Source organism: Myotis daubentonii, chromosome 1, assembly GCF_963259705.1.
Source record: "Myotis daubentonii chromosome 1, mMyoDau2.1, whole genome shotgun sequence".
Lineage (NCBI taxonomy): Eukaryota > Metazoa > Chordata > Mammalia > Chiroptera > Vespertilionidae > Myotis > Myotis daubentonii.
The window spans coordinates 92,099,003-92,111,784 of NC_081840.1; the positions used below are offsets into that span (position 1 = coordinate 92,099,003).

At 40.1% G+C, this 12,782-nt stretch overlaps 1 protein-coding gene across 1 annotated transcript in view; it reads left to right on the forward strand.

Annotated features, from left to right (window-relative positions):
* The first annotated feature begins 466 nt into the window (after positions 1-466).
* Positions 467-12,782, forward strand: part of LOC132230269 (uncharacterized) — a 180,485-nt gene continuing 168,169 nt past the window's right edge. The window contains exon 1 of the mRNA XM_059687509.1: positions 467-569. The gene's annotated coding sequence lies outside the window, so the exon portion shown is untranslated. The remainder of the gene's footprint in view (positions 570-12,782) is intronic.

The window sequence follows — 12,782 nt, forward strand, 5'->3', positions numbered from 1 at the left end:
TTATGCACCCTACTTCTGATGGACATTTGGGTTGTTACTAGTTTTTAGCTATTGTGACTGAAACTACTGTGAGTAGTGGTGTACATGTTTATTGGTGCATATGTGAATGCCTTTCTATTGGGAGTGGAATACTGGCTCATAGAATATGTGTATATTCAACTTTAATAGATAATGCCAATTATTGCTTGGTATAACTTTTTTTCTCTTGGACATCAGAAACTCTGAATATGGCCCAACCTGGTATTTTAATAGGAACTCTCCTGAATCTCATGCCTTTGATTTCAAGATTCTCTTTAGGAGTTGGATTCTAGGTGGAAAGCATGGACCCCCTCCACCCTCTGAAACTGTGCCCTTAACTGGCATATAATGCAGACATATAATGTTGTCTTTTTTTTTTTTTTTTTTTTTTTTTTAAGAAAAGCTTTAAGTTTCGTGGCCCAGCAACATTCATTAAATGTAGGAGGAACAAAAGTGCCAAGAAAGCAGTTGGCTAGGCTGGGCGAAATCGGCCCATCCGGCGCCTTCAGTTCTGAGGCTCTTCAGGACCAGTGTCGTCACCGCCCGGAGAGGTGAGGCTGCTCAACCCGGGTTTGGGTTCCTAGCCGAATAGCCCTGGCGCTGGTTCCGCGGGGCAGAAACTCGCGGGGTGGCGGTCCGCAGCACGGAGGGGCCCCGGCCAGGGGCAGAGGGCGGGCGGAGGAGGGCGCGCGGCTTGTTGCTGGGCGACCGAGCGCGTTCATCCTTCCCCCGCGGCGCGAGCCCACCCGACCGCTGCCCCCGCAGGCCGGTTGGATGCTCGGCCGGGCGGCGGCGGTGCCAACCTCCCCTCACCCGAGTGGAGCTGAGGCGTCCCCGGAGGCGGGTGAGAGAAGGACGTGGACTGGGGCGCGGGTGACTTGTCTGGGAGGCTGTGGAAAGGGCAGGCTGCTACACTGGTCTCCAGCGCTCCCCCTCTCTAATCCGCTCTCATTTCCGGGAAAAATCCGGGCAGAAAACAGGGCGGGGCTGCTGCCGGGATTGGGGCTGGAGGGCACCGGTTGGGGAGGAACTGGGAGCAGTGAAAACCGGGTGGAAGGGAAAAATAGGTAGATGTGACTACCAGGCTGTGGGGAAAGAAAAAGGGGGTTGTGAGGCAAAGAGGGGTAGGAATCAGAGGGCCTGTGGAGGGTGAGAGGTCACAGTGGAAGGAATTTAAGTTCCAATTCCCTGACCTTATCTGCTATCCCTTGACAGGGACTGGCTGTTTTAGGCAAACCTTAAACTTCATTACCTAACGCTCCCCTCCAGCACTGAGATCAATGTGCCTGCTTTTGGAATGGGGAGCTGTGTGCTGAGTGTGGCCCTAAAAGCCTTTGATGGGCAGTGGGGCACTGTAGGCTTAGTGCAGGATTATTTGGCATTGAAGGAGTTTAAAGGAGTTTCATGGTTCTTTTATTTTTAACATGCAAATATAAAAGCTCAGCAAATTGTTTTCTTCCTACTTACAACCTGACAGAGGTATAATTTATATTCAATAAACTGTGCAGAATGTACGATCTGTATCATGTACAGGTGTACAATTTGATGAGTGTTGACAGATGTATACAACTTTGAAACAGTTACAGTAAACAAGGTCACTGAACCTTTCCATTCTTCTGCCCTGTTTGTTATCTACCCCTGTTCTCACCCCCTCCTACCACCCAACCAACTACCGATCTGCTGTGTGACACCACAGAATAGATAGCATTTTCTAGAAGTTTATATAAATGGAAACAGATAAGACCTACTTTTTTTGTGTCTGACTTCCTTTATTCAGCATAATGATTTGCCAGGACCTTTGCCTGGATTACTGTAGATTTATAGGAAGGTTTGAAATTGTAAGTCCTCTAGCTGTTTCTTCTTAAAAATCACTTTTTAAAGTCATTTGAATTTGTATGTGCATTTTATAGTCATCTTATAATTTCTATAAAAAAGCCTGCTGGAATTTTGACTGGGATTGCATGGAATCTATAGCTCTATTTGGAGGGGAATTGCCATTTTAACAATGTTGATTCTTTCAAACATGGTTTGGGAATTTTTGTAGGTCTTTAATTTCTCTTAGAAATATTTTGTAATTTTCAGTGTGTAGATTTTGGACATCCTTTGTTAGATTTATTTCAAAGTATTTAATTTGGAGGGGGGCATTATTTTCCAAAAGTTTGGTACTAGTATATAAAAATACAGTTGATTTTGTGTGTTAACCTTGTATTGTACAACTTTGCAAATTTACTCATTAGCATTAGTAATTGTTGATTCACTGGGATTTATTTATTTTTTTCAGAGAGAAAGAGAGAGAGGAACATCAATGAGAGAGAAACATCGACTGGGTTGCCTCTAGTACGTGCCCAACCAGGACCAAACCCAAAACCTAAGTAAGTGCCCTGACCAGGAATTGAACCCACGACCTTTCAGTGTATGGAGTGATGCTCCAAACATCTGAGCTACCCGGCCAGGGCAATTCAGTGGGACTTTTAACCTCAGAATCATGTCATCTGCAAATAGGGACAGTTTTCCTTTTTAACCTTCATTCCCTTTCTTCCTTTTCCTCGCCATATTCTAATAGCTTAGGGCTTCCAGTACATTGCTGACTAGATGTAGTTAGCGTCAAGGCATCTTTTCTATTTTTCAGTTTTAGGGGGAATCTAAAAATATAGTGTTAGCTCTACATTTTCTTTTTTTTGTGTAAATTCTCTTAATCAGATTGAGGAGTTTAACTCATCTAGTCATGTTCCCTATGATTCATAGCTTGCCTAGAATTATTTACTTATTTTTTATTATAAATGGGTATTGAATTTTGTTAAATAATTTTCCATTATCTATTGAAGTGATTATTTTTATCTTCTTGTATTCTGTTATTATTATGAATTATATTGACTTTCAAATTTTAAATCAAATTTTCAACTGTGGGATAAACTCTATATGATTAGGATATATTATGCTTTTAAAAAATATAGTTTTGGCCCTGGCCGTGTTGCTAAGTGGTTAGAGTGTTGGCCCACACATTGAAGGGTCATGGGTTTGATTCCCTTGGGCATTTACCTGGGTTTCGGGTTCGCTTCCCAACCCTGGTCAGGGCAGGTGCGAGAGGCAACCAGTAGACGTGTCTTTCTCACATTGATGTTTTTCTCTCCCCACCCCTCTTCTCTTCCTTCCACTCTCTTTGAAAAAAGCAACGGAAAAAATATGTTCATGTGCATTTTAACAACAAAATGTGTGTGTGTGTGTGTGTGTGTGTGTATAGTTTTGGTTTTGATATGATAATATTTTATTGAAGATTTTTGCATCTATGTTCATGAGGGATATTGGTGTGTAGTTTCCTTTCTTTTTTTTTAAATACCCTTTTCAGGTTTGGTATTAGGGTTATGCAAGTCTCAGAAAATAAGTTCTTTTCTCCTCTATTTTCTGAAAACATTTATGTAAGATTGGTGTTATTTCTTTCTTGAGTGTTTAAGAGAACCACATGGGCCTGGAACTTCCCTTGTTGTAAGATTTTTGGCAATGAATAAGTTTATTTATCATAGGACTCTTCAGATTTTCTTTTTTATGTTAATTTTGATAAGTTGAAATTCTCACAGATTTGCCCATTTTATCTAAATTATTGAATTTGTTGGTATAAAGTTATATTCTCTTATTATCCTTTACTATTTTAGGATCTGTAGTGAAAATCTCTTTTCATTCCTAATGTAGGTGAGTTTTGTTCTCCCACTTTTATTCTTGAACAATATAGCTAGGGGCTTTAAATATTTTGTTGATATTTTTGAAAGAACCAGCTCTTGGCTTTGTTAATGTTCTCAATTATGTTTCTGTTCTCTATTTTGATTGATTTATATCCTCATATTTATATCTTTCTATTTACTTTGCGTATCCTTTACTCCTCTTTTTCTACATTCTTCAGGTGGAATTCTAGGCTATCGATTTTAGACCTTTTTTTAGATTTAAGCATTTAAACTGTAGTGTTCCATCTAAGCACTGTTTTAGCTACACCCTCACATTCTGATATGTTGTATTTTCATTATTATTTACTCTAAAATATTTTCTAAGATTTAATAATACCTTTGTATTTCTTTTTATTATCTATTGACTTGTTAGTTATACCTCTTTGTATTACTTTAAAAAATTGTTTCTTTAAGAATTACAATATACATCCTTAACATGTCACAGTTGAGAGTTAATATTGAACTAGTTTGCATAAAATGCAGAAACTTTCAACCATAGTTCCCTTACCCACCCTCATCCCAGGCTTTTTGGTTGTTGTTATATATTACATCTGCATATACAAACACCGCACAAGACAACACTGTAATTTTTTATACAATTTTTATTTATTTATTTATTTATTTAAATCTTTATTGTTCAGATTATTACAGTTGTTCCTCTTTTTCCCCCCTGATAGCTCCCCTCCACCCAGTTCCCCCCCCACCCTCTGCCTTTAACACCCCCCCCCACTGTCCTCATCCATAGGTGCACGATTTTTGTCCAGTCTCTTCCCCCATCCCCCTGCACCCCTTTCCTCCCCTGAGAATTGTCAGTCCACTCCCTTTCTATGCCCCTGATTCTATTATATTCACCGGTTTATTCTGTTCATCAGATTATTTATTCACTTGATTTTTAGATTCACTTGTTGATAGATGTGTATTTGTTGTTCATAATTTGTATCTTTACCATTTTCTTCTTCTTCCTCTTCTTAAAGGATACCTTTCAGCATTTCATATAATCCTGGTTTGGTGGTGATGAACTCCTTTAGCTTTTCCTTATCTGTGAAGCTCTTTATCTGACCTTCAATTCTGAATGATAGCTTTGCTGGGTAAAGTAACCTTGGTTGTAGGTTCTTGGTATTCATCACTTTGAATATTTCTTGCCACTCCCTTCTGGCCTGCATAGTTTCTGTTGAGAAATCAGCTGACAGTCGTATGGGTACTCCTTTGTAGGTAACAGACTGTTTTTCTCTTGATGCTTTTAAGATTCTCTCTTTGTCTTTTGCCCTTGGCATTTTATGCCAGAAGCCGGCCCATCTTGCTGCTTGACACAGTCGCTGCAGGGAAGAAACATCGGTACAGCATATGTTTCAAGGGACCTGGCATATATGACATACTGTTCTTAATATTTTTGCTCCCCTTCTTAGCGCTATGTATTTTAACCAAGGTCACCTCTCTGAGAAAGGGTGTTTCCCCAGGTGGGGATTTTTCCCTGGAGTTAGGGAAGGAATAAAACCCCTTAACTAAGTGCCAGGTGGGTAATTAATCACTTTAATTATGAACAATCATGCTTAAGCTACATAATCTTTACTTAGGATAATCTCCTTCAGTTACTTCCTCGTAGCTTAATAGAACAATAGAGTAACCTTGGAATGGAGATAAGAAATGCCCTAACCTTTGGAATAGAATGGGTAGGATTAAAATCAACTGGTATAAATACAGATGTAACATGACAATAAACACATAACCTGGCTGGAGAACCTAGAGAGAGAACATGGCAAGAGAACCTGGACAGAACCTGGCCGGAGATCCTGGCTAGGCTGCTGATCAACTGAACTCTGTCTCCATGTCATTCCTTCTTCACTGACTCCATCCACACCTTTTGGAACCCCTGGACCTGCTGGGGCTGGACCCCAACAATTTTAATTATGATGTGTCTTGGTGTGGTCCTCTTTAGATTCCTTTTGTTTGGGGTTCTCTGTGCTTCCTGGACTTGTAAGTATATTTCTTTCACCAGGTAGGGGAAGTTTTCTGTCATTATTTCTTCAAATAGGTTTTCAATATCTTGCTCTCTCTCTTCTTCTGGCACCCCTATAATTCGGATGTTGGTACTCTTGAAGTTGTCCCAGAGGCTCCTTACACTATCTTAATATTTTTGGATTCTTTTTTTCTTTTTGCTTTTCCGGTTGGGTGTTTTTTGCTTCTTTGTATTTCAAATCTTTGACTTGATTCTTGGGATCCTCTAGTCTGCTGTTGGAACTCTGTATAATATTCTTTATTTCAGTGTATGCTTAATTTCTATTTGGTCCTTTTTCATAACCTCGAGGGTCTCACTAGATTTCTTGAGGTTCTCACTAAATTTATCTGCGGTTTCTAGAAAATTCTTGGAAAACTTTATAAGTGTGGTTCTGAACTCTATATCCAGTAGTTTGCTTTCCTCCATTTCTGTCATTTGTGACCTGTTTCTTTGTCTCCACATTTTGGCTGCTTCCCTGTGTTGATAGTGTGGCTTTCTGTGCTAGGTGTCCTATAGGGCCCAGTGGCTCAGCCTCCCCAGTTACCTGAGGTGGATACTCTTGGTGCACCCCTTTGTGGGCTGTGCACAGTCTTGTTTTAGTTAAGCCTTGATTGTAGTTAGTATCACTGGGAGGAATTGACCTTCAGGCCAATTGGCTGTGAGAATCAGCTGTGTCTGCAGTGGGAGAACTTCTTTGCTGAAGACACCCTTCTGGGGCAAGACTTGCTTCAGTGGGGCTTTGGTGCTCACTGAGTCTGCCCCCTGAGTGTGTCCCTTATGGATCTGAGGAGTTGTAATCTGGATAGTCCCACTCTGACCACTGGATACACTGGCTCTTGGATCTCTAAGGAGGTGCTAATTTAGCCTAAGCCTGAGGCTACCCAGCAGGAGCTATGGAGAGATCTGCAGATTCCTCTTTTTTGTTTGGGATTTGGCGGTGCCCAGATGAGGCCCAGCTGTGAAGCAATGCAAACTGCTGTGGGGCCTTGGGCCTTCTCTTGGAAGTTCTGGGTCTCTCTGACCCAGCTGCAGTTTGTTAGGTAATTTTCAGATTGCAAAGGGCCATGCCTTTCATATGCAAAAGCCTTTGGGCACAGTTTGGGTTGGGTGGGGTCTCAGGGGATCAACAGGGCAGAGCAAACAGCTATGGCTGCTCCTCAGTCCTGCCCTAATAGGCCCCGCATCTCAGTGTCCCGGTAATCGCTGCAAGCACCTCTGAGAGAAAGCTGCCCTCGAGTTCCGCCCGATGCCAGACAGTCCAGTTTCTCCCCATATGAGTCTGGGACCCCAGAGACTCTCCCAGAACTGGAGTTCAGAGCAGTTGGGAGCTTGAGACTCCCTCCCGATTGAAAAAGACATCTGCATCCTCAGTTGCCAGCCCTTTCCACGTGCGCCTCCGTACCTCTGCACTTTACTTCCGTACCTCCTCTGAGTCTCAGTGTGCTTTTCTCTTTCCTTCTAGTTGTAGAATTTCCACTCAGCCAGCCTTCCTGTGGTTCTGGATGATGTCTGTTTTATCTTTTAGTTGTATTTTTGAAGTGGTTGTGTGAGGCAGCAATTTCAGGTGTTTACCTATGCCACCATCTTGTTTTCTCTCCTATACAGTTTTTTAAAAAATAAGATTTTAAAGTGCCCTTTTAAACTTAACCAGATAGTTGTCATTTCTGATTCTTCTTCATTTCTTTCTTTCTTTTTTGAATATGTTTTTATTGATTTCAGAGAGGAAGGGAGAGGGAGAGAGATATAGAAATATCAATGATGAGAGAGAATCATGGACCAGCTGCCTCCTGCACACCTCCTACTGGGGAGCAAGCCTGCAACCCAGGCATATGCCCTGACTGGGAATCGAATCAGTGGCCATAGGTCAATGCTCAACCACGGAGCCACACTGGCCAGGCTTATTTCTGAAGATTCAGTTTTCCTCTCATAAAATTTCTCTTCAGCCTGAAGAATTTTATCTTTAGCATTTCTTGTAGTTCTAGTCTGCTGGTAAATAATTCCCTTAGTTTTCCTGTATCTGAATGTCTCATTTTGCTGTCATTTTTAAAAGAATATTTATTTGATATATAAGTCTGGGTTGACTTTTTGTGTGTGTGTCTTTTAGCATGTAATAAACCTTATTTCACTGTCTTTTGTTCTCAGTCATGTTTGATGGGAAATCCATAGTCATTTTGGTTATATCCTGAACACTGTAAATGTTTTCCCTATAAATAATATGTTGTTTTCTCTTTCTGCTTTCAGTATTTTATCTTTGTCTTTGGTTTCCAGCAGTTTACATGTGGTTTTCTTTTACTTTAACCTACTTGGAATGTAATGAGCTTCTTGAATTTATAAATGTATGTATCTCTCCAAATTTGGAATGTTCTCAGACATCATTTCTTCAAATATTTTTCTACCCCTTTCTGCCCTCTCCTTTTGGGATGTGGATTACCCATATGTCATAGCTTTTGATACTGTCTATAAGGCTCTGAGGGTTCTTTTTTAAAGCTTTTCTTTCTCTTTTTAAAATACTGAATAATTTCTGTTGATTTATTTTCCAATTCACTGACTCTTTCATCTGACATTTTCAAATATTATTTTTTCAGAAATAATATTTATATTTTTAATTTTAATTTTTCTGTTAAGATTTTCTATCTTTTTAGTCATCTTTAGCACATTTCCTTTACTTCATGGAGCATAATTGTAATAGCTGCCTTAAAGTCCTTATTTAGTAATTGCAACACCTGGGTCATCTCTGGATTGACATCTTAGGTATCTTTGTCCTTGAAAATGGATCAGATTTTTCTAGGTCTTTTTATGTCAAGTATTTTTTAGTTATATCCTGGACATTGTGAATGTTTAGTTGTGTAGACTCTGACCTGTTATATCCCTCTGAAGAATGTTGATGGGTTTTTGTTTGTTTGTTTGTTTTGCAGACAATTCACCAGATTAGATTCATTGTAAACTCTATCTCATTCTCAACAGTTGGAGGTTACATTCAGCTAAATCTCATTTCAGCTCTTTAAGTCGTTGCTGTGTTGCTTTGAATTTGTCCCACATACGCACTGTTCAGAGGTCAGTCTTGACTTGTGTGGTGTTTACACAGAATTGGGAGGTTACTTTCTGTGGCTCTCTCTCCTCTAGGATTTCTCTCTCATTCCTCCATATCGCCCAGGCTGGCTTTGCCTAGGCTGGCCACAGATGCGGGTGCTGGCACCCAAGATCATGGGGTGGTTGCCTGGGAGCTTTTCTCTGATTCTTCTGGCCAGAATGGTAAAGGGCTTTTATTGAAAACTAGAGGCCCAGTGCATGAATTTGTGCATGGGGAGGGGGGGCGGAGGCCCCTCAGCCCGGTCTGCACCCTCTCCAATCCAGGACCCCTTGGGGGATGTTCAACTGCCTCTCGCAATCCAGGACCACTGGTTCCTAACCTCTCACCTGCCTGCCTGCCTGATTGTCCCTAACCCCTCTGCCTGCCTTCCTGATCACCCCTAACCACCTCTGCCTGTCTGCCTGATTGCCCCAACTGCACCCCTACTGGCCTGATCGCCCCTAACTGCTTTCCTTCTGGCCTGATTGCCCCTAACTGCCTCTGCCTTGCCCTGCACCTGGGACCCAGGATACCCTCCTCCAGCCAGTCACAGGCACCCAGGACCCAGGCTTCCTTCCCTCTGGCCAGCCGCAGGCACCCAGGACCCGGGCTGGCTTCGCCTGGGCTGGCCGCAGACGCAGGCGCTGGCACCCAGGACTGTGGGCTGGGCAGCTTGTCCCTCTGCCAGGCCACAGGCTGGCTGGTCCCCATTCCTCTCTCCCCAGTGTTTAGTGTCTGAGCCATTACGGCGTGATGGTGTGAGGATGTGAGGGTGTGATGACTATTTGCATAGTAGCTCTTTATTATATAGGATTCTATGGACTTCTTACTAGTTTTAAAAAAGTTATTTTCTGAGTTTGATAACAACTTTTTTCTATATTCTATATCACTTTAATCCAGCATCATATGTGTTATTTACTATTAGTATTATTGATATTATTAGGATTAAAGGTGGAAAAACCAGTATTATAGAAAGTGTGGAAAAATAGAAAAAAGTTATCCCATTTTCTTAGCAAAATTGTTAAAATGTTTGTATATTTCCTTTTAGATTTCTTCATAAATTATCATCAATACACAAAGAGATCTTGTTTCTACTGCTGATATTTCAAAAGCAAATATTGTTTTCAGAATATTTTCATTTTTTCTGTAATGCTGATGATTTTATTAGATGAAATAAGCTGTCTTTGGGCTTAAATGTTCCTGTTGGAACTGTAGTGCTGTGCAGTGAAAGTTGATGTTTATGTGAAGTTTAGGAAGTGAATTGAGATGATATTTGGCAATGGATTCAAAGAACCTAAATCTTATTCTTAGTGGTTCACCCTCCCCACTGAGTGGAGGAGGTCAAGGTGAAGTAATCCATATAACCAGCTGCGGCTTTGACTCCATTCCCAATGTCTGACTCTGATAACTCTTTTCCAGTGCACTACTCAAATCAGCTAGGCTTACTGTAGAAGGACTCATTTTGCCGTATGAAGTGTTCATGGAACTTGCAGCCAAGTCATCTGGTGGTCCGCTCTACTTATTTCTACCTTAGTTAGAGTTTAGAGTAGAGTTTTGTATCTTCTGTTCTAATAGGAGGAACAGCTACACCTGCAATAACCAGAGAGCAACCTGTCCCAGAGACTAGAGCATTCACACAGGTAGCCCTTCCTGACTTTTAGCCATGTTTGGCCAGTGAGCTTCCTTGTTATGTCTGACCAGACCTTGTGAGATAGGAGAGAGGGCTGGCTATTGACCGTTCTGACTACCTCATTTCTTAGACATTGACCCTCCTGGTAGAGCAGGAAGGAAAAAGCACAGAATTCTAATCATTGGGGAAAAAGAGGAGAGTGAAATTACTGCGCAGGTTGCAAAGATTTCAAGCACACTCTTTCCCAATTTAAAAAATAAACTTAATCAACCTGGATTATGAGCAGCATGCTTAATACCTATGTAGATTAATACTTTCTTTTTTGTGATGGTTACATCATTTTTCCTTGAGTATCTTCAAATCAGACCTAGTCTCTTCTTTTTTAATAATTTACTACCAAGAAAAAGAGAGCACATTATTTTCCCATAATATTGGATGTTTAAAAAGGATTTTACATGTTTTGCAGAATTGAGGGGTGGGGGTGGGGCTATAAAGGCACCAAGCTTTGATGGACTGGCCCATTTAGCATTGGGATACCACCTAGTTTGAAAACACAATAGAAGTTCCTGTCAACTAATTCTATTTCCTATTGGTTTATTTTTAACATATAAAGAGCAACTTTCTTATGAAGAACTCAATAGAATGTAATGAGAAATCTTGAACAATAACCACCTGTTAAACGTCAACAACAAACTATAAGCCAGGAGAAGTTGGGAAGGGAATACAAAGCAGGAACTAAGAAAAAAAAGGGAAGTGCAGTTGGGAGAGTCAAGTCAAATTCTCATAATGCATTAATGTATTTTTGGTCTGTGTTCTGTTCCAGGCACTACCTTTTAGTCTTTTATAGAAAGAAATGCAGATGGTGTCAGTATAGACCTATTACCACCTGTGCAAACAATAAGTCAAAACACTATAAAAAAGATTCTACAGCATTTTAAAAATAAGGAAACTTCCTTGAGAGCTTTAGAAATAATTTCTAATGTTCATATATTATGGCCTGAAAAAGAGGCAAAAGATTATTATTTTCACTTTTTAATATGAAGTCTTATTACAGATAGAATTGAATCATCTAAGGTCTGGTCAGCAGTGGAGCTGCACAGAGAAAGAAAGCCTACTGATTCACAGATGAGAGCTCTGCATGTAGCAGGGCCTTGGGTTTGAGAGCCAGCAATGGACATTTTGGAAATTGAAAGTAACATGACTATATTTACAGGCTGATACATAGGATGTTTTCTTCATATTTCACACAACGTATGACAAATGAAGAAGTCTAATTGTAAAAATAACTCTTTTAGGAATTGATATAAAGAAATTCAACCAAGAAATGTAAATAGCTGCTAAGCAAAGAAATGCCAATTAAAAAAGAACCTATTTTCCATGTCTAAGTCTTAAATCCATTGTATTTTGAAGCATGCCATAAGTTGAAGTGTCATTTCCCTCCCTACCCCCATACTATATTCAACCATTTGCCATAGCATAATTTATTAGTATTTCTTCTTTTATCACCAATTTAATATTGGGGATATTTATAACATAAGCCATATTATTCATAATTCTTTTGCTCAGTCTACATGTTGATTCTAGTATCAGTGTATCAGTTTTAATGCTTGTATCTGTATAAGTTATTTAAAAAAATACTTTTATTGATTTCAGAGAGGAAGGGAGGAGAGAGAGAGAGAAACATCAATGATGAGAATCATTGATTGGGTGCCTCCTGCCCACCCCACACTGGGGATTGAGCCCGCAACCCTGAGCATGTGCCCTGACCAGGAATCAAACCCTGACCTCCTGGTTCATAGGTCGACACTCAACCACTGAGCCATGCTGGCTGGGCTATATAAGTTTTAATTATCTTGTTGGACAAGTGCTTACTCATTTCCCTTTTCAAAATTTGGCTAATTTACGGTTTATTACTTCAAATAAATTCAGAATTACTCTTCAAAGTTTAAAATACAATTTTTAGATTTTGATTATGATAGCATTAAACCAATACAGTATTTTGGAAAGATCTGCTATAATTAAAATATTTGGTCTTCTCACCAAGGAACATTAACTTTTTATTTAATTGAGTCTCTTTTATGTACTTCAGAAAAATTTAAAAAATTAATTCATGCAGTTTTAGGACTTTTTTGTTCTGTTATTCCTAGATACTTTTAAAATAAATTATAAATTTTATATAATGGAATTTTAACATTTTGCTTTTGAATGTACCATTTTGATTTAAATGAAGTTACTTAAAAATTTAAATGCCTTGTACAACTCTATTATAATACTAACTAGAGGCCCGGTGCATGAAAATTCATGCACTGGGGGGGGGGGGTGCCTCAGCCCAGCCTGCCCCCTCTCACAGTC